We start from the raw sequence: 22,908 nt of genomic DNA, 5'->3' as shown, positions 1-22,908 counted from the left end.
GATCGCGTTCCAAATAGTTATGTAATTGATTGGCAATGAACTTCCATTCATATCTGTGGTGTAGTGATCTCGTTCGTTTCCACCTTCTGCGCGCCCAGCGAGTTAGATGCAAGAGAATTGGAAGAATAGGAGAAGAAATAATCCTGCCCCTATCTGGCGTCTGCACAGTGGTAGATTGTCGGTACGCTTGTGCTACTTCGGTGGTAAAATGTAGAACTGCGTTATCTATGTCATCCGGGGTTGTCATGCTTAGATGGAGATTTAGTTTTTGATGGATGCGACGTTGGAATTGCTCCCACTGTGTGATATATGCATTTGGTAGTTGAAAGCGATAGCAATATACCCCTTGTGCTAAAGCTGTGAAGACAGGTAGGTGGTCGGATATTAACGAGTCTTCTACATAAGGCGCAATATTCGTCCCCACTCCCTTACATAACAGGACATCTAATACATCAGGAAGACCCCGTCCCGTTGGATAAAAGGTTGGGTCCTTCGGGGCCGATATCACAAATGCAGTGTTTGGAAGTGCTCGGTAAAGTAAATTACCCGCCGTATTAGACACCCTGGAATTCCACGTGGGATGCTTTGCATTGAGATCTCCTGCCACCACTACATGAGGTCCCAGGGAATGCAATGCATGGATGTCTCGGTCTTGCAATGCAGAGCCGGGAGATCTGTATGCTGCTACTAGAATAAGTTCTTTGTCTGCAGCGTGCAGCTGAATACCAATTGCTTCGATTGAATACAACAGAGGAAGTGCAATTTGTGCGACGTTCATGCCTTTGCGTACTAAGATTAATAGGCCTCCCTTTTGACGGCCTATTCTATCCTCTCGGATTATGCGGTACATCGGTATATTCCATTGAATGTTTGGTTTCAGGTGTGTTTCATTAATAAGAGCTATGTCTATCCGTTTATCTGTTATCAGCTGGTACAATTCAGGTGTTTGTTGTTTTATGCCGTTTGCGTTATAAAATAGCACATTCAGTTGTCGTAATAAATTACGTTGCCTAGAAGCAGCCATCAGATTGCATTTCAAGCAAAATTTGTATGATGGTGCTAATTACTTCCATACCAGTCTTCGCCTTTGAGATCTGTTGAAGTCCTCTTGATAAGTGACGCCAAATCTTGGAAAAATTCCATTGTTTAGCCAGGTCCATGAGTGCGATGATACCCTCTCCGGTAGATGTTGGTGAAGGGACGTAAGATCTTCTTCGCTGCCGTCTCTGCGGATCCGCATATTGGGCATAAGATATAGGTTGAGAAGCAGCTGTGGGCCGAGTTGGTGCCTGCCTTGCTGTCGATGGTACTTCTTGCGATCCGCTGGATGGACCCGCTGAAGATGTTGGATTGTTGATAGGTCTGGTATCTAGCAATGGAGCTGTTCCAGTAGGAGGGTGACGTGGTCGAGCGACAGAAACTGAATAATGTTGACTCGATGTAAATGTGCTACAACCTCGATAGTTTGCGGGGTGGGCACCCCCGCAGTTGACACACGTCGGCGGTTGGTCATCTGTCAAAGGACATTCTGCTGCCAAATGTGCTCTCGCACATTTCACGCAACGAGGCGTTGTTTTACAACAGCGCTGGGTATGCCCCAGCCTCTGGCATCGGAAGCATTGTAATATCAGTGATGGCTGGTAAGGGTCCACTTGTACGCTGTAATGTCCAATTGCTTCAAGTTGGTAAATATTAGAGACTTCTGGAGATTTCAGTAACGTCACTAAGAAGAGCGGAATCTTCTTTCTTCCTAGCGATGAAGAGGCTCGTTGAGTCATTTGTTGAACGGATATTGGTTCAAAACCTTCTGCGTGCAATGCTGCACATATTTCCTTGGGATCCAGGTCAATTGGGAGAAGACGAAGAACGACTTTGACTTTGTCGTTCGTCCTCTCCGGTGCAATTGCATGATGTACTTGCTTGAATTCCAAGAGAGCACGTAAGCGATCGAATTCTGGTTTTGAATAAAGATGAAATCTGATACTATCGCGAGTAATCCGGATTTTGGGATTAATTTTCAAGTGCTGCGATATAGTACTGACAAAGTTATGTGGCGAAGGTTGATCATAGACGTATATTAATGGACAACGACGATTGACCGTTGGATTTTTGTCACCTGGTTCCTGTGGGCCAGTTGCACCCCCCACTGCCCCGTCAATTTGCATGTCGTTTTCATCTTCGTCTTCTTTGTTGTCTTCCTGTGGTAGATTTGAAAATATATTGGAAGTTTCAATCGAGTGGGGTATATTCTGGGCTAGTATCTGTGGATCGCTTGCTTTCCGGTGGGGTACCTGTTGAAAACCGTGCGCATCTATTACTGGATTTTTAGGTCGCAGAAACTCCTGATGGGTGTTTCGAGGAGAAGAAATATTGATATCTTCTGATTTATCAATCTTTCTTTGTTTAGTTTTTCCCCCTTTTGAGACTGGATGCTTTCTGGTGGCCCCAGTGGAAATAGATTTCTTCCTCTCTCTCGTCGCCGATGATTCTGATGTTGCAGACGAACTGTCTGTAAGATCTAGAGGTTGATGGCTAGAATCCTGCTGCGATTGGTCGACCATCTCAACTTGTATCGTCCAATCCCTGGGAAGAGTCTCCTGATTGGCTACGAGCGTCGGCGAATCACCAAAGCCGGTCACTGGTCGTCTCTGATTGGGTCCCCGGGATTCGGCGGAACTGCTGCGATTGGATCCTTTAGAAGCGCTGCCATTGGTTCTTCTAGAAGTGGAGGAAGCATCCTGATTCGTTGGCTTCACCATCACGCCGGAGTGGCTGCAGCTCGGCGCGATGCTCTGCTGTCGAAACTGGCGCTTCGTTGGGCACCGTAAGGTATCCACGCCAGGTCCAAGAGGACTGAGGCCAAGGGCCACCGAGCTTTGTTGCTTATATAGGATTTCTCGGTGCCGTGAAGGATTTACCAACTTTTATCTTTACCTCAATTTTACATAACAATAAAATACATATTAATAAAATATCCAAGCGGAACATAATTAGCTACATACAAAAATTATTAATTTTACCCTTTTGTGAATATTAAATATGCAATATAATTTTAATTGTTGCACTCAGCATTTAATTTGACTAGGGAGTAGGGCTTCTTCCAACTCCCCTCTCTCCCTGCAACGGCCACGCGAAAAGACAACAAAGAAAAGAAAGGAAGTTTACAACGTTAAAATGTTAAGCAAAAAATTCTTTAAATACAGGTTTTGTCTTGCGCGGGCATAACTTTCGTTTACCTTAACATAACTAAATTCTGATTACACCGTCTTGCAGTAAAAGAATCAGGGATTAATATGATATTAGTTAAATTATTGTCCGCCAATGGACACGACAGATATAGCGTGGGGAAGACAGCCTAATCTTTCGTCTTTTCCCCGGTTTCAACGTTTACATAAAGTTGAGTCTGCCTGGCTTCTACACAATAGCGATTGCTTTCTCACATTGTTGTCACCGATAATGAAATTCCAGCTCAGCTTGCTGGCAGAAAGAAACAAACTCTTTGAACTTATATTTAACATCAGGATGTATAGCCTATATACGAGGTGTGTTCCACTTTTCTTGGTAATTAACCATTAACACACAAACATTTTAAGTACCAAACAAAGAAAAATATTAAGTTTATATACACATTTGTAACGTGGAACTGCTACACGTTACAACGTTGTCGCAGGAATTCGATAATTTTGGATTGAAGCAATGTTTTCGAGGTAGCAGAACTGTTTTTGAATGAAAACATTGCTTGCAAGCATAATTTCCCGATTGTTATCTTAGCACGCTCTGAAGTGTCAGGTGTCGCAGGTTCGAATCCTCAGCAAGAAATGGTTATTTCAATGTTTGTTGTTATTATTTTACTTACATAATTATAAAAAATAATAATTACATGTACAAAAGAATAATAATTTTATTCCAGTAATTCACCATGCATCCTAATCGTCACGATTATCCTATAAAGCGAAAGCCTTAAAGGTAGCAAGTGACGTAAAATATACGAAATAGTAGTGGTATCAGAAATGAGATTTCTGTGGATTTAGCGAAACATGGGAGTGGCAGCTGTTCTATGTTGTGTGTTAGTTTCTATGTAAGGTCTTAACCACGTGGAATGTTTAAACTTTAGTATTCTTCTAACATTTACTATCTGAACACCCTTCCCAATCAAAAACCGGAGATTCTTGTAGTGGACGACGTATCTCTGTTTAGGGTCCAATGTTTACAAAAGCTTGTCTTGAACCGAGTCGGGTGGACATTTGATTTCGGGAGTCGGAGGCAAATCCGAAAACGTGTCGTGCAGGTGGTCGGAGAATTGGAGATCTACCTCTGCGAAGAAACCACACTCGTAATCGTCGAAATGAATAATGCCTATCGAAGTGGGATCTAACCATTCGAATCCCCCGTAAGGAAGTTTCTGAACCATGGCATGTCCGTAGAGATTATTAACGTCGGCGTAGAAGATGTAATTCGATGCTCGTTTTGAATCGTAATCTTCTTTCATGTGTACGTTATTAGCTTTTGCATGTCTCTGTACGCATTGCACCATTCCACCTCGTATCCCTCTTTCGATAAATAGCAACATGTCAACGTCCGATATCAGTTCCAGCTTGACCTTTGTCTGGAATAACATTGCCGACCACGCTAATCCCGGTAGACTGTAGAAATACGCTGGATCTAATTTATAAATATTCGTTGCCGTTTTCCTGAACGCTTGAAAAACATCCGCGAGTATCGTCACGTCTAATTTTAAGTATGCGTCGTGGTAGTCTCCGAGTGTCCTACATTCTAATTTCTCCCACATGAGTTGCGCGTGTTGGTATTCTTCGTCCGTGATTCCTTTCTCTCTGAGTCGGCTGTAAAATTCTCTTGGAAGTGGAAGAGCGTCGTCGTTAAATTTAGAACCATCACTAACATATTCGTAAGGATAAACCCCTTTACGTCTAACGAGTTCTATGTCTACGTTGGGAAAACTAGCTCTAGTTATTTTAAATTGATCGTCGGTGAGTTTGTTCGCTAAAGCATCCAGACTTGCAGAGAGAAATCTATACGAATCCAGGAAGCGCATCTCGATTGTATTTTTCGTTCCCGGAATCGTTACTTGCTTGCTGAGACTAATGTAGCGTTCTTCATTCTCGGCCAAGACACCTATACGTTTCGGATCGTAGCCAAGATGTCTCACCAGGTGATGAAAATCATATCCGCTTCCGTTGTGAAAGAATATGGGGATCAATTTAGGTTTCTGGATTTTAAGATTGCACGTGTTGCAAATTCGACCTATGTAGTTTCCGCTGAAATGATCGTGGTGGAATATTTTTTTGTTCTCATCAGTGAAACTTTGATCACATACCGGACATACCTCAGTGGAATTGTAATTTTGAAGTTCATTTTCAGTTAAAGGTGCCATCGGTTTTGATGTAAGCAGTACGCTACCAATTACCTCAACCTCCTCCACCATTTTTCCCAGGAAGTGTTCGATTACATTTGGCCCGCTGTATATATATGCTTCATTTATTTTATCACGTCGCACAACAACATAGCCGAAACTATTAGGTTGATGAAGCTGGTACGGCGTTGTGGAGGAAATTTCAGGATCCGGTTCGCAGTAGGAGAGTGGTTTCAGGAAAGACTCGAAATCTGCGACGATGATTGCGGGATGTTCTAACAATGCCTTGTGCATTTTGAATTCTTCGACTTCGTTCGTTTCGGGCATCAACATTCTAGCCGGTCTGTTGTCACCGCAATAAATTTTATGTTCGACAAGTTTCTCGATAGCAATTTGACGTCCGGTGTAATTTTGATAATCGAGTTGTTTTCGATCGTCGAACATGGTTAGACATCTCGGACAAACTTCGATGCAATGTTCATGCTTGGTTGTTTGTCTTCCTAGTACGAGTCATTAAACGAATTAGCGTGTAATGATAGACATCCTCTTTGGAAATGAGAAGGAGATTTATTACACAAGCATCGTCATCGTCGATATCGCTTATCCTGACGGGATGCACGAGATATTTATCTGACGTGAAGGAATATACATTAATAGCGATGCGTTTTCCTGCACGATTTTCGAACTTCGTTATATCCGACAATGTCACCGGGTATTCGATGCCAGACATTACACTTTCAAACTCGGACTCGTTATGCTTGTAATGATAAACCCGTTCTGGATTATTTGACCAATGAACAGGATGCAGTGCAGCCAATATACACCAAAGGAAACATTTTTTATCGCTGTTCTGTATATTTAACACAGCCCTCTTGTGTTGAATGTTCGGTGGAAGAGGAACGTTGCTGGAAGCGCGAAGAGGCGAGAATTGGTTCACGTAAACAGTTAACGTGTGAGGACTTCCACACAGAGACCATCCCGACCCTTTAGCCTCGAAATCGTCGTGTTTCTTAACCAGTTCATTTGAAACATCAGAATAAAATTCGTCCAAATTATCGACGTCCGCCAAATGAAGAGCCTGGTTTTTTGTACGATGATAAAAAATACTTGTTGTACCATCGACTTTTTCGTATTCGGAAAATAGATCAACGTATACTTTTATGGAATTATTTTCCAATTTATTTTTTAGAATATTTATCACGGATGTTTTCGTTTCACGCAAGAAACTAAGAATGTCCCGGCCTGGTTCCGAAGTAAAAGAGAAATCCTGAATATGACGGTTAAATGCAGATCTAATTGGTTTTCGTTCACTACATAATTTAATTTGCTTGGAAGTGGAAGCTTCGGTTCCTGGATCATCGATTTTTCTTTTCAATGTTCTTTGTTCGGTCGATGGTTTGCAAATTTTCAGGTGTTTACTTAAATTTGTAATGCTGATCATTTTTCCGCATCGAGCACAAGGCTTAGAAGGTAACGAACGATTAATTCTCGAACCTGTTTCGCTACATCTTGCCCTGTGCTTGCTAATATTAGTTTTAGATATTAATTTTTTGCAAGTAACACATTCGATCAAACTGGTGGATTCCATTATGCTTTCTCAGATCACACAAACCAAAAAGTCTAGTATATAGCGATACAATTTTCAGGTATGTTATTTTATATAGAATTTCTTGGGTGCAAATACAAAACTCAAGAATTCAATCTACTGTGAATAGAATTTTCAGGTATGTTATTTTATATAGAATTTCTTGGGGTGATTACAAAACTCAAAAATTCAATCTACTGTGAATAGAATTTCAGGTATGTTATTTATATAGAATTTCTCGGGGGAATACAAAACTCAAAAATTCAATCTACTGTGAATAGAATTTCAGGTAAAAAAGTAAAGTAAAGTGTTCCCCTGTGCATAGCACCACGCCATGAAGGCGTATAGGGGGTGTGGGGGTAACGCCCCACACTTTCTTGATCCGGTCGTGAGTGGGGGTGATGTGATCAGCATCACGATGTTATTTATATAGAATTTCTCGGGGGAATACAAAAAATCAAAATTCAATCTACTGTGAATATAATTTCCAGGTATGTTATTTTATATAGAATTTCTCGGGGTGATTACAAAAATCAAAAATTCAACTTAACGTGAATATAATTTCCAGGTATGTTATTTTATATAGAATTTTCTCGGGGCGAATACAAAACTCAAAATCCGAGACAGTTCAGTTTTAACGTGTTCATATTTGAAAAAAAAAAATGCAAAATACCCCGACAACGTTTCAGCTACTAGGACCTCATTACCATGAGCCTAATCCTAGTAAGCCACATACACACCTGTTCTTCGTATCGCATATGCTAGTAAGTCAGATGAAATACTGGGAGAATCACATTTCCCCCAATGAGGCCACCACAACAAACGTCGCACATGCTAGAAGAAACAGGATCAGGATATTTTATGCTAAATTTACGGCTGCCTGTATGCAGTTATAGGCAAATCATTAAAAGAGCGCTCTAATATACAATGATTTCTCCTACCATGTACCCTAACATACAATTTAACATAAGTAAAATTTCGATTCGCCTATATATACCCAACAAAACTCAGAAACTGTCATACGCGAGAGCTATATTTTGCAACAACTATAATTACCCAACACTAGCAACAAGAACAAAAAAATTATATCAATTACTTGTATAATATTAATTAGTAACTTTAGATAATATTAATTATTAGTTTTCAGTTGTAATTAATTTTAAAAAACAATTAATAACATGTTAGGTGATGATAACCAAGTGCAAAAAGCATTGCATTTTTTTTTACACACAAAGAAAGCACCACTTAGTTCACAAAACCTCTAACAGATGGCAGATAGTTACATGGTTCTAGTTAGGATGATGATTTTTTGGTTTGTTGGATAGGGGTTGAAGAAGACTATTTGTTGTAGTGACCACAGTATTGTTTTTTTTGTTTTTTTTTTTTGTGTTTTCTGTTCTCTTACGAGAATTAATATAGGTTGTCATAGAATCCTCCAATTCATGACTTAGGAAAAATCTGTTTGGTGATTCATCATGTACACCTATATGTGAGAAAAAGTATGAATAGAACCTATGCTCGGAAATCCAAAATGGCGACCGGAAGTGGGGTTATCTTGGAAACGGTAAGACTTAGGAAAAATCTGTTTGCGGATTCATCATGTACACCTATATGTGAGAAAAAGTATGAATAGAACCTATGCTCGGAAATCCAAAACGGCGACCGGAAGTGGGGTTATCTTGGAAACGGTAAGACTTAGGAGAAATCTGTTTGCGGATTCATCACGTACGCCTATATGTAAGTAAAATATGAATAGAATCTATGCTCGGAAATCCAAAATGGCGACCGGAAGTGGGGTTGTCTTGGAAACGGTAAGACTTAGGAGAAATCTGTTTGCGAATTCGACGACTGCAAGATCAAGAACGTTTATCTCAAGAATGGCAGGAACGAAGTGTTCCCGGGCGAGAATTACAACCTCGACATGACCAAAGATGATTACCTCAAACTTTACGAAGCGTACACCGCTTACAAACGCGTGACCGAGGGAAACGTGGACATGTACTACGCGCCCAGCGAATTCAAAGCACAAAGGCCCATGTTCGTCATCAACACGACGAAGAGGAAGCAGGTGGTGGTCAACGATCGCACGAACATCAAGGTCGTGTGCGAGTTCCACGACGCGCTGCCCGATGATACCGTGTGCAGCGTCATCCTGATTGCAGAGAAGTCCTTCGCGTACGACGTGAAGAACGAAAGGGTGACGGAGCAGTTTTAAAAAAAATTCGTAAAAAAAAAAAATTGCCACATACTAAAAAAAATCAACAAGATTATATAAAATATGTGAAAAAAAACTTTAAAATACTGAAACAAACGGAGTCCAATATAAGTTAGTTCGGTGCGCAAATGAAAAAAAATAATAATAGGTCACTGAAGATCGTAAAAAAAATAGTAAGATAGGTTAAGTTATATCACGTAAGATCGTGATATACCTACAAGTGTGAGGTGGGAAAAAAGGGAAATTTCACTAAAACATCGCTAAACGCTAAAACATCGACAAAAAATTGTCAAAATATGTCAAAAACTGATATTCAATTCATAAAAAAAGAGGGAAAAAAAGGGCTCGTACCAAGTATGAGTGGGAAAAAAGGGAAATTTTACTAAAACATCGATAAACGCTAAAACATCGACAAAAAATTGTCAAAATATGTCAAAAACTGATATTCAATTGATAAAAAAAGAGGGAAAAAAAGGGCTCGTACCAAGTATGACTTTGAACCGGCCAATTAGCACTACTCTCAAAACAAGCTGTTGACTACTTCTGCACCAGCATACATAAAAACACATCGCTTAAAAACACATAGGAAGTAAGAGAAAAATTAATGAAAATAGTCATGAACAATTTGCACGGTAATACTCATGGATCCCACTGTACCATGTAAGTGAGTACATTTGGATGCCTTCATAAAGGGTCACCTCTTACCAGGGCTGCCTACAGGTGGGGGTGATTATGGCGCAGACTGAGCCATCGAGATTTTGGGGATATATTTTCCCTTCAAATAATATAAAATTCAATATACATATATTTTTCTCTAAAGTGTCACTTTTGGTTTGATTGGTCGATTTGGTTTATTTAACTTCTATTTTCCTCGACTTTTGGCTAAATCACGAAGACGAGAATGAGAGAGAGAGAAAGGGAGAGAGAGAGAGAGAGAGAGAGAGAGAGAGAGAGAGAGAGAGAGATATTGAGTTGGTGCTTTAAGTCCACGTTATGCACAGTAAGGCTTATCGGGACTGGACCTACAGTTTAATATGGGATCCGAACCACTATGGATAGAGAGAGATAGTATGATGAAATTCGTGATGGGACACATGCCTAGGCCGTGATTCGAACCTGGAACCACTGGCATCGTAGCGCGCTATGCTAACCACTCCGTCACGGAGATCGGCAGAATACATACGCTGTGACACAATGTGTTGGCTACGCGTCACTCAATGGAAGAGGCGGTCGGCAGATCTTCATCCTCAAAGGGCTCTTACGCCATCGAATTTATGGATATCCCTATTTTCCTATTGATTTTACTGAACAATTAATTCAAAAGTTACCCACTAATGGTTTAATGGAGCACTTGAAAAAAAGTTTAATTACTGAACATGACAACTTGTAATATTTCAATATGAATGATTTATAGCCAGAAGCAGGGAGGGGGCATATGTTGAAATTTGTGTGACATCATGTTTAGTGAGTCTCATCTCAGAAATACTCGTAATGTACCTGAATCCAATATGGCATAGTACCCAATATGTCCCATTTGCTGTTTCCAAGCAGTTACATGGTTAATTCAATAGATGACGCTAGTATGTCTTTTAGACTGTTCGAATGACGCGATTGAACCTGTTGGCTGTATCTACAGCACAGTAACTTGAAGACAAATAAGGGAAATATCTGAACCGCGTGATTGTGTTGTAATTACGTGATCTAATATTGCATAGTCAAGTTATTACTTACTACATCTTCCAAGTGACAGGTGTTTACATCTTGAGTACATATTATGATAGCTCATAATTTGTACTTTACAGAAATGTACTTAGTTCAGACTTTAATCTAAAGTACAGTTTATAACGAAGGAAATAAAAAACTAAGGTAAGGTACACTCAATATGGCCTACATAGGAATATATCATGAAGGACATGCGCAAATTTGACATTTGTTACCCTTACGTTCACGTAGGGTGTGTGGAACTCACTAAGGATGATAAAGGAGCTTTCGTTTTCCCAGACTGTGACACAGGCCATGATCTTCTGGTAACAAATTGTGACATGTCATTCCCTTCTTTGTTGGTTTGTAAACATTCCATTGTTTTCTGCAGTAACTGCTAATATACGAAGAGTATATTTAAAATGGTATACAATTGCTCAGAAATTTGAATAGTAAGACTTGACACCATATTTCAACGAATGTATACGGATACGAACTAAAACATTTGAAATTCATGAATATCAGACCGTGTCCAATTAATGCTACCGAAGGTGCTAAACATGTAAGTATTGGAAGTACACTTCCAACAATAAGATCATAGACAGTTCCGCGTGCGAAGAGGTGCATTGCGAATTTCGTATTTTAAACTCCACACATGCAATCATCATTTCAATAGCAAAAACAATCTTAAAGAAATCATGCAAGTGAATTTATTATAGTACTAATTGGGATAAAATTGTTTGTGTTCTGTTTTCTGGGAGATCGACAAATTTGGTGTGTTAATAATAAAAAATGAAAACGTGCTTTTATGCTACTGTCCCGTTTGACTGTCCGTCCGGTCGTCCGTTCACGTGAGTTTTCGGTATGTCAGAAACTGAACTGTCATAGCTATGAAGTCAAAATTTGATGAACTGATTTATGTAACTATTCTTCACTACAACTTTTGTTAATATAATTAATCTACTGTTTACCTAGATTGTATACAATCTAGGTATACATTTCGATTATCCAACTTTGCCATCTAAGTAGTAGTCATCACTGACCCTTCTATGAACACAATCTCCAGCAGTGAAGAACATCCTAAGCCCGAATCACACGGAACTGGATCTCCAGTAGGAATGCCCTATACTGAACGCAACTCCAACTGGCGGCTGACCTTGACCGCTATTTTTGCCCCTTTCAGTCCCCCAATCATCTTGGAGGGCGTGTGGCCCGATGGCGTCAACCAACTCAGTTGCGAAGTAAAACCAGAAGGGGTCACATCGCTCACCCGAAGCAACGTTGTCAAGCGTACTTCTGTTTTTGCCAGTTGTCTATTTGCGTGTTTGTAGAGTGTTTGCGTGTGGAACTCTCATGTAGAACTACGTGTGCAGTTGTACTACCATTAACACCCGGCTGATTACTCGTGCTGGCAATATCGTTGCCCGAGAAGACTCTCTCGCGCTTTACAGTACGTTTGGCAACATATGGTGGACCCAACGCTCATTTGTTTCGACCCGCGAACAATGTTCGTAGTGTTGCCCACGAGACGAGACTTTGGCCTGTCTCGTCTCATGGAAATGCTGTGAAATGCTGTCTCGTCTCGAAAATATTCGTTTGTCTCTGGACACATGATCAATCTCGTTTCGTCTCGAATTTTTAAAAGACTGTCCCGTCTCGTCCCGTGGGCAACACTAAATGTTCGGTACCTTGTGACTCGAAAATGCCCGATCTCAGACGGAGAAAATTCAACTGGTCGCTGATTCGCTGTTTCCCAGCCGCCAGTTGGAGTTGCGTTCAGTACAGTTGGCGCTGGACTTGCTCCCATTTGCTCACACGATACGTGTTACCGTACTTGTCGATAGACTTTTGTTCCCATAAGACATTGCGTAGAGCAGACAATCTGTAAAGATGGACGAGCAATTTGAAGAATGGAATGTTGTAGGAGAATTACTGCTTTGTGCTTTTATTAAAAATTAAAAAAAGAATAAGTATCGACTAGAAATTGGCTCGAAGAAAATATAGTAATCAATGCGTACAGAGGTGCCCATCCCCCACAGAGCAATTTGCAATTGGGAATGCAAAAAAGAACTCTACGCAGTGACAGTAGGAAACAAAAAATGGAATCTCTTAAGTGTTGTAATAATAAGGAGAAAGGTGAAGATGTAGTGCTTCAGTGCTCAAAATGCAAGGAACATTTTCATCAAGGATGTGCCAATTTGACGGTAGTCACAGGAGAAGTGATATGTCTGCTGTGTCAGCAGGAAGAAAGTATTTCGAGTACTGAAATGCCATCATTTGCTGAAAGGATGTTTGAAAGAATGAATGAAGAGCAGAAAAGACGTGATGAAGAAGAGGAAAGATTAAGAAATGAAGATAAAGAAGAGCAGCAAAGACCCGATGAAAAACACGAGGAATTCCGAGAAAGTGTTTTGAAGAGGAAAGATGTAATGGCAGACAGGATGAAATGTGAAAAGGAAGAAATACTGAAAATGATAAATGATAAAATTGAGGTCGTAAGAAGAGAATGCATTAGTAATAAAGACGAGGTAGTTAAGGAGATGACGGAATAAAAGAAAATATGAGGGAACAGACCCAGAAGTTTTGTGAAATGGAAACCCGTATAAACAAGTTGGAAGAAAACCTGGATGAAGAAAGGGAGATAGAGAGAAAGATAAAAGAGAGCGAATGGAAGAGAAGTCGGACTTGGTTAAATCTCTGGAGGAAATAAGGACTGAAAATAATACATATAAAGTAGAAATTCTTCACAAAATTGATGACGTAAGGTTTCAGAACGGGGGAAAGATCCAAAGCATGGAAGAAAAGATTGTTGAAACAAGAGATCAGACAGCCAATCAACTGAAGGAAATGGAGGATCGAACGACGGTTAATATATTGGAATTAAACTCCATGTTTGGGAGATTACAGTTGAGAAATGAGCAGTGTGATGTTCCTGTGGGAGCTCTAGGAGTAACGCCGAGAGCCTATAGTGACAGAGATAGTGATTCGATGTTCTCTTGGTCAGCTCCATCCAAAATAAGTCAAACGCAAAGTCTGGACAGGAAAAGAAGAAAAGGGAAAGAACCTTTTCGGAACCCTAAGTTCGATAATACTGAAATATATATTTCTAGAGGGAATCAAGAGATCGGATCTCGTCTTAATCAATATTTCCGCATGTCTGATATTAATGCCTTGGACAAATTTAAGGGCAACATCAATTCAGTCTCTGCAGAAAGCTATTTAAAGAATTTAGTTACCTATATGGATCGTATGAAGATGCCAATGTCGAATCGTCTAAAGATCCTACCATCAATAATGCAGGGAAAAGCGAAGGCTTGGTTCATGGCTAATGAAAAAAGATGGAGAACTTTTGAGCATTTTTGTTCTGCTTTTAGGCGTCAGTATGCTTCTGCAGAAGCTAAACAAAGAGGGATGCAAGTTCTCCGTAATCGTAGATATTCGAGAGGTTTTAACCAGATAATGGAAGGATACTGCTGGGATGTTTATGCATCTTATTGTAATTTGACTGATTTTGTAAATCAGGCCGAAGTGTTGAATCTTCTAATCAGGCAATTACCATTAAAATTCCGGCAACTGGTTCTAACCCGTGATCCGCAGAACATAGACCAGTTGAAAAATTTGTTGGGACGATATGAGGCCTCAGAACAATTTGAAGGTTAGCGAAACGATTACTGTAGACAAGAAGAGCGACGTCCAAACCAACATAGAATTAGACAGACTGTACTCTCGAAACAAGACCGAAGTCAAGACAAAATGTGTGCGGATAGAACGATATATCCGGTACGAAATTATGCCCATACGAACCAAAATAGTAATGACAGTGGCACTACGAATAGAAAGAGGGACTATTCAAACACTCGTAAGAATTTCAAGAATAGAAGCCGAGCTTACCCGTATCAGAAAGGGACAGAAGTTTGCAGGATGGAGCCTTCGAAGAGAGAGTTTGGTATACAAACGGACACAACACCCGTTGTTAGTAATTTAAACCCTGGTGCTTTTTAGTGGGATTTTCCATCGAGCAGTAGTGCTTGCTTAAACCAGCGCCCGTCGTAGATGGAGCTCTCTCACCTGCAACGGACAACTGTGGAGATTCAAAGGGCATTGAGAGGGAAGATATGTTTTTAACTGAGGATGAATTATGAACACTGTATTTAGATTTAGCACTTTATTCCAATTTGGAAAATAAAATTTTGCTCTCAGTAACAGACAATCCTTGTTTATTCGTAAATAAACAGAAATTATCGCCGAAGTTTTGGGTGTGAATTTTTTTTTTTACATTAGACCCTGGGAACAAATGTACAATAATGAATTACAAAATTTGGCTGAAATTAAGAGAGAAACTCCCAGGGTCAAAACTCCAAAAATGTCAGGGAGTTAAATTAAAAGATTTTGCTGAAAATGAGAGGTCTAGAATAGTGGGATACCAGAGAATTCACTTCGAGATTGCAGGCTGCATGTTTGAAGACTTGGTGTATGTCGTAAGGAACTTAGAAGCGGAGTTGTTGCTCGGTTATCCTTTCTTCCAAAAGTACAAGTACAAAGCTGATCTAGATGTTGGAGCCAATAAACTGTTTTTACCCGTCGATGGCCAGAAAATTCAGAAGGAATTGATTCCTAATGGCACGGAATGGTTGCAAAAGGAGACAACCGCCATAAATTATATAGGAGTTGCTAAGAAGTACTCCGTAGATGATTCGACCGCGACAGAGGAAGATATCAAATTGAAGGCTTATGCGTCAGAAGCAGTAGAACTGAGGAAGAAAGAACAATTGTTTGTATTATTGAAGAATTATCGCCACGTTTTTTCGGACCGACCAGGTCTTGCTAAGCATTCGGAATGTGAGATTTCTCTAAAATCTCTTGAACCAGTTTTTTTCCAATCTTTATCCGGTACCTGTAGCTAAACGAGAAAAGCTGGAAGAAGATACTAAGCAAGTGAAGAACATGGGGTGTGATCCGTTTGTGTAATTCTCCCTACATGAACCCTATGCTAGTAGTAAATAAACCGGATGGATCAGTTAGACCTTGTATAGATTTCCGTAAGCTAAACAGAGAAATTATAATTCCCAAATCGACGGTTCCTCAGCTTCAAGAAGCTTTACAACGATTCAAGGGGAAAATGTATTTTTCGTGCTTGACTTAGCTTTTGGATATCTACAGATACCGATCAAGAAAGGGCATCATGAATACACGGCGTTTGCATATAAAAGGCGTTCTTGGTGTTTCATTCCCATGCCTTTTGGATTGTCGAATGCGGTGGCCATTTTTATATACGCCATGCATAATATTTTTGAACCTTGGACTGAAGAATTCTTGACTGTCTATATCGATGATCTTTTAATTTTTGACGATTCTTTAGAGTCTCATTTCGAGCACATCGAGTTTGTCCTTTGTCCTTAATAAATTGCAGCCCAAAGATCTTACTGTTAAATTGAAGAAGTGCGATTTTTTAAAATCTGAAATTAAGTATTTAGGGCACTTAATCTCAGGAAATTACATACGTGTGGATCCCGAGAAAGATGAAGCTATCACAAAATCCCACGTTCTTGTTAACATCATATCAAATTGACATGTCATTTTTTAATGACAAACACGAACTCATAATAAATTGTGAGTCATCGAGAGTTAATTGAAGTGATACCGAGAAAGAAAACAAGGCAAGATCGCTGTATCCAAGTGGGTAAATTTTGATAATACCCAGGAGGAGACACCATCTAGTGGCGTCCACCCAAATAAAGGATCTTCCAAAATGTACTTTAGGATTTTAAATGCACATAACTAATGAATGCGCTTTTGTTTTCAGGTGAAACTGCATATAGCCATATAGCCTAAGTTGAGAAGTATACAAGTTTGAGGATGGCGCCATTGTCACAAGATCAACGTATTCTGATCATAAAATCATATTATGAAAATATACGTTCCATAAAAGAAACACACACAAAAATTCGTGAATTTTTCGGTGCTTTCAATCGTCCCATTTGGGGCGAGGAAAATCCTCGCATTATTCACCCACAAGCACTTCACGCACAAAAATGTACGGTTTGATGTGGTTTGTGGTCTAGAGGAATCATCGGTCCCTTTTTTTTTAAATGACAATGGTGATGCTGTTACAGTGAATGCGGAGCGTTACAGAGAGATGATTACAGATATTTTTGTGGCCTCAACTTCACGGAGTCGACATTTCTGATGTTTATTTTCAAGAGGATGGGGCTACAAGCCATACCACACGAGCTAACATTGCGTTATTACGCACTAAATTTCCTGGACGTGTGATTTCAAGAAATGGTAATGTGAATTGGCCACCGAGATCTTGTGACTTGACACCGTTGGACTTTTTTCTTTGGGGCTATTTGAAAAGCAAAGTGTACGCCACGAAACCAGCGAACGTTCCAACCTTATAAGAAAATATCAGAGCCGCCATACGAGAGATTACTGTACCGACGATTGAAAATGTCATACGTAATTATGATGTACGTGTTGATTGTTGCCAACGTAGCCGGGGAGGACATTTGAATGACATAATCTTTCATGTGTAATTGTAATAAAGGGTCCTTCCATTTCAACCAATTAAATCATTCATTGCACTTATGTTTGTGTTTTTATTCTGTGACAACATCCTAAAGCCCTTTATGAAAGACCCTATACATGGAAATTTGCAGATCTTTGAATAGTAAACACAAAGGGGAATAAAGCGAAAAAGATAGAGAGTGATAAATAGAAACAGAAAAAGGAAAGAGCGGACAGAGATGAATAGAAAAATTTGGAAAAACAGATGAAGGAAAGGCGAAAGAAGAAAGAATGGAAAGAAAGAGAAACATAGGAATAAAGAAAGAAATGGGCAAACAGAGGAAGATATATAAACAGGAAGAAAGAGAAATAAAGAGGAGAGAGAAAGAAAAAAGATAGGAAAGAGGATTGATATGCTTAAACATTTCAACTTTGATAGGCTGATATCGAACACAGCCAGTTTTGGAATTAAGGAACGTCGCGGCATTGACATATCGAAATAGAACAGAAACACTAGTTTAGAAATTTTTATTAGCCTGCCATAACTCTTGGTTTTAACCTTCAGCTTGTTGTGCTTATTCTTCTCTGGTAATAATTAGGGAACAGATTTTAAGGTGCAGCACATTTCCAAAAATATAGCTGTTTTATACCGATCGTTTGAGATATGTATTTTAGGATATGAAATCAAGTATAATAAACACACTTTGTTGCATCTTTTTTTTGCACCTTTTCTTGAGATTAGGACATTTATCCCTTTTTATCCCTCTTTGATGCTTCAGCACCTTCTTTCTTTCCTTTTCCTTCATGTTTTGTTAAAAAATTGGACAGAAAAATAAGGTGTAATATAAATTATACCATGTTTAACATAAATTATATTATTTGCTACAGTGCTGAATAAAGAATGTTAAATAACTGGTTTAGACCTGAATAAAGACATTTTTCGCACCTGTTTGAAAACATTTTCAAAACCTCTTTTTGCCTTTCCCGACCATAATTTTGAACCTTTAAAATCCGTTCCCTAGTAATAATGTGAAATATATAAAGTAATGTTTATTAACTATAATAATGTTTATTTGGTGATTATATAGGACACCTGTATTTTATACTAAGGAACAAAAATCTATTTTTTTTTAGACTTCTGAAAAATTTTGGTTCCAGGTCCCGCGCAGGAAGTTGACACAGGTGGCAAAGTTGTTAATCACATCCTTATACCTTCTTAGTTTGGATAGAATGAGAGGGAAATTGAAAAAAAAAAAGGAAAAAGAAAGAGGAAAGAGAAAGAGGGGAGATAACGAAACAGGACAAAAATAGAAATAAAAAGAAGAGAGAGAAAGAGAGAAATTAAAACACAGAGGAAAAAATATATAGAGGATGAATGAAAGAGGAAAGAAAGGGAGAGAAAAAGTTGGAATAACAGGGCAAGAAAAGAGAGAGGGGATAAAGAAACAGGAAGAGAGATAAATAAAGAGTAGAGAGAGGAAGATGGAGAGAGGAATTGAAGGACCACAGGAAGAAGATACAGTGCTTTCCACGGTCCGTAGAACGGAGGCTAGAAACATGTATTGGAAAACATAATATAAAAAGAAATAGAGTAAGCAAACTGAGAAAGAGAAAGAGAGAGGAGGGAGAGATAGGTGGGAAAATATAGAGATTGACAAAAAGAGGAAAAAGAGAGATAGAGGAAGAAGGAAGGAGAGAGAAAAGTAATGTTATCGATGACCACCAAAACGAACTCAACCAGATTATGAGTCCTTTGAGTCTACTCGAGGATGTCACTCGACCAAAATTTATCTCTGTCTTCCAGTTATTGTTTCATATCAAACTTCATTCGTGTTTGATTTCATGATATAAGAGATAATAGGTAGGAGAGGGAAATGCAACTTCATGGAAAATGTATCATTTTCTCTTCTGCTTCATTAACTAGAATTCGATTACGACTCCAACGCGAATCTATCAACGCTATTTTAATTTGGAACATTTCCAAAAGCAATCGTTTGTAAGGTATCAATTAAAGTTTCCATGAAATCGAGGATGAATATGAGTAGAATTGATGGTAAAAAATTCGGATCTCGATTGAGATTATATTTCCTAAAAAGTGAGCCTCCGTATCGTATAGATGTAAAAATCTCGTTGTCGATTTTTGCTCCAATTTGCTTATCTGCGGTGAGGTAACCAGGTTCATCTTTCCTGGCCGAACAGTATAATAACTGTTACACAAATTTCATTTTCAATTCAAATATGTTGACATAAGCAGAAAAGTTTTATGACAGTGTTGACACAAACACACGGTCAAAACTAACAGAGGAATTAACTCGTAGCTCTAGTTTAGCTATGTGCAATGAAAGGATAGCGTAGTCAACAGTTTATCTCTTCCATATGCCTCTTTCAACAAATGCTTGATTTATGCTGCCTTATACAAAGCTACTGTGTTCAGAGACACTGTGTGCATAAGAAAATGCACAGATAAGAAACAAGGAACTCAATTGGAACGAAAGAAAATAAGGAAAATGAACAAGAAAAAGGGGAATGGGTTGTATACACTGTTGCGTTTTACCGACATATCTTAACCCTGGAATCCCAACGATAAAATAAACTCCCTGTAATTTCAGCGTTATTAGGTTGGCAAACATTGGAGTATTGTTTATTCCTCCCCCACTATTTGTACTTTTAGACGTTCGGGTCATTGTTTCAGTTGATCCCTATAGTTCACGCCAATAAGACCTGTTTTTGTAACAGTTGAGTTCTTGGGGAGATGAGTAACCCCATGTTAGGGTTAAGGGTGTATTTTTTTCCCCAACATCTCCAAAGTTTGGTCTTCAATAATGTCTAAGAGATGTCACAACCCCTGTGCTGGGTGTTCTAAGCTCAGAAAACAACTGTGAATATGCTTAAGAAATGGAAAAAGTAAAACAAGGAGTGTAAACTGAATTACCCCAGTTTGCAGTGAACATCGTCATGACATTTGTGAAAAATGCTTATAAACTCTATACTGACTTTTCGTTGTATTATATTATATTACTTTATACCTTCTTGTATTATATTATTGTGTTGGTCATTATTGGTCGTACCCCAAACAAAGTAAGACTAAAAACAGGGTTACAAAATAAAGTACGACATTCTTCAGTGCAAGCAACACCTTGACATTTCGTAAAAATGGTTGTCATCTGACCTCTTATTGCATTGTGCTGTATTATATTGTATTATTTATTGTATATCTAGTAATAAAGGCATGATCAGTTAAAAGTAGATACACGGAAACAGTAAACCACGCTTGAGAGAATTGAGCAATTGAATTTGCTAAAACACATAACACTTCATTGTATAATGATATATTTTCTTGTATTGCATTTGTGTATTACTTCTCAAATATTGTGCATATTTGAAGCAATCCTGCTAAAAAAAACAAAGGGGGCATTAGTGTATATTTAAATGGGGTTACAGGCAACCCCATGCTAGTGTTAAAGAGTGTTGATTTAGTGTTAGGGTTCCAGGGTTAAATAAACATTCCAGAAACGTGAATAAGGTACCTTAGGAATCACTAAATTTTCCCTTATCACGTAAAACAATCGATTTCTTAATTGACTAATTTTATTTAAGAAGTTATCAGTAGGAATGTGATCTTTTAGTTTTATTATCCTCCTCAATATTTGTTCTTCTGTTATGTAATATGATGTTATTCTTCGAGGCTCAACGCAGAAATTGGTGTTATTTTAATATTATTCCCAGGTGTACAAATTTTAACTTTGAACAAAATGTTTTAAAGTTCATACACGCCTAAATTCTATAGCCAAATAAATTCTAGGCTAACCTGTGCGAGAAATTAACATATCCCTGCCGAGACATAGGCACGTACGTATCTCACAAAAGTGAAACTGGCCAGACTGGAGCACATTTGAACACTAGCAATCTTATTGTTTTATTTCATACTCAAAATAGTTTTATTATTTGTGAATAAAAATAAACAGAAACAGTCTTCTAGTACATGTAAACATTTTTACACAGAAAAAAATCAAAGTTACAGAAGGTCGTTTCACGTCCATGGTAACAAAGTTAGAACCCACCTAACCTTAAGAAAAACCGTGACGTCACGAGCGGTGGTGCTCCACGTGATACTCCTGTCTTGCAGCAATGGCCCTGCAGCGGAGTTTCCATTGGAGGAGACTGCGTTGAAGAACATATTGGTCCAAACGATCATATTCCTCCTGACAAGCTTTCCAAAGACTCTCAATTGTGCCGGGCCGTCTGCTTCCCAAGGCTCGTTTCAATAACGGAAATCCACAAAAATCCATGGAAGAGGCATCGGGGGATTTCACAGGGATGTCTGTAAAGGGGATTGCATGAATGCCCGTTTCACGTGCCATCCGATTCATGTATGCCTGCGTGGACTTTGCCGTATGACTGGAAGCCTTATCCTGGTGGATGACAACACGAGATGTGTCGCTGCTATAGAGAGAAGGAATATCATGTCTGTAAAGTGGCTCCAAAATATTTGTCTGGTAATAGGCTGCACACATACTTCCAGCGGTCCCCTGCCAGATGGTGTTAAAAAGAGCTTCCGACTGTTGGTCTTCCTCTCCTGGACATGTGAGGCACGCAACTTATGAACTTGAGCCTTGTGCTTCCGCACAAGTTGTAAATCTTGGCCTATGATGCGATTCACAGTTGCAGGGAAACATTGCACTGCCTGTGCAATCACTCTTTGCGTTGCAGGGTTTTCACATCGCACCAAGGATCTCACTTTCCGCACAACATCGGAGGAACGCTTGGGCTTCCGATATGTCCGAGGCTCACTTTGACTGGTTCCAGCAACAGGTACGGTGCAAGCTTTATGGCGATTCAACACTGCATTGATGCCCTTCTTTGACACATGGAATGCTTTCATGTGGCACTGTTTAATTATCTGGCTATAACTATAACCAACGTCGGAAAGGGCACAGATGTACCCCTCCCAAATGACTGGAATTTTTGGTTTCATATAAACATCCACTCACACACCAACCATCGTCTTTGAAAGTCAACACACAGTACTTTCGTCCTACTGGCTCTGGCTGCTCTGTGCTGTGCCTATGTGCTCCTCCCTGGTGAACGAAATCGTTACCATCAACGTGAAACAACCTTCTGTATTTCGCAAGTTAAATGCATTAAATAAGACATGGGGGATATTTGAACAGTCATGGGGCACTTTTGAACAGTCATGTTTTTAGTAATCTTATTAAAAACAAAATGTTTATTGTTATGTATAATATCTGTATACGTGCTGTTATTTTGCATGATCTTCCATTTTGTGTTGGTTACAGACAATGGCTTGAAATCTTTAGAGTATAGCCATATCTTAGGCTTTGCAAATGACGACATAAAGGAACCATTGCACTCTTGATGCTATTCTTTTGCAAAAGAGAATGAAATAGTCCTATTAACATTTGAACGCATTGACTCCAGCCAGTCTTAGAAAACACATCACCATTCACGACCTGGTATCTTTTAGAAACACAGTCTGTCTAACTTCATTTACGAGTACAACGAAGAATG

Source organism: Lepisma saccharinum, chromosome 1 (assembly GCF_977018435.1).
Source record: "Lepisma saccharinum chromosome 1, izLepSacc3.1, whole genome shotgun sequence".
Lineage (NCBI taxonomy): Eukaryota > Metazoa > Arthropoda > Insecta > Zygentoma > Lepismatidae > Lepisma > Lepisma saccharinum.
Note: the sequence above shows the minus strand (reverse complement) of the source record.